We start from the raw sequence: 545 nt of genomic DNA, 5'->3' as shown, positions 1-545 counted from the left end.
GAATCACTGTGAGGTAAAATGAGTTTTGTGGAGTTGGCTGTGAGGGCCATTTTGCCTTTCACACTTAAGTCTTCAGAACGCCTTTAACGCATATACCCCAAATTGAAGGACCTAGACTCAAATCAAGAGCAAGAAATTAAAAATGAATGCTTTTACATCAACTTGTAAATAAGAGATAATAAAAGGGGAAAAAGTTTCTGAGGGCTGCCTTACGGATGATTTTAAACCTAAAACTTGCGTCTTAATTTTAACCTAGCAGTGTAGGTCTTTCCACTGAGAAAAAACATAGGTTACACAAGACATTATTTACTCAGTAGACACAACAGCTGTGGAAGACTGATTGCCATCTGCGACATGTGTATAAAATTACCACATGTGTGTATACACATGTACGGAATGATCACAGGAAAAATTTGAAACAGAAATAACTTATTATATGAGGCTTTCTCATCCAAGACTCTGCTCTCAAATCTTGGTCGATTTTTTAACACTGGAGCTAGTTTGCAGCGCTCAGCTCTTCCCTGGTCTCAGTTGTAATCGGCTCT

This window comes from Pteropus alecto, unplaced genomic scaffold (genome assembly GCF_000325575.1).
Source record: "Pteropus alecto unplaced genomic scaffold, ASM32557v1 scaffold16, whole genome shotgun sequence".
In the NCBI taxonomy this organism is placed as follows: Eukaryota; Metazoa; Chordata; class Mammalia; order Chiroptera; family Pteropodidae; genus Pteropus; species Pteropus alecto.
The sequence above is the reverse complement of the archived record's forward strand: the minus strand, read 5'-3'. Positions refer to the sequence as shown.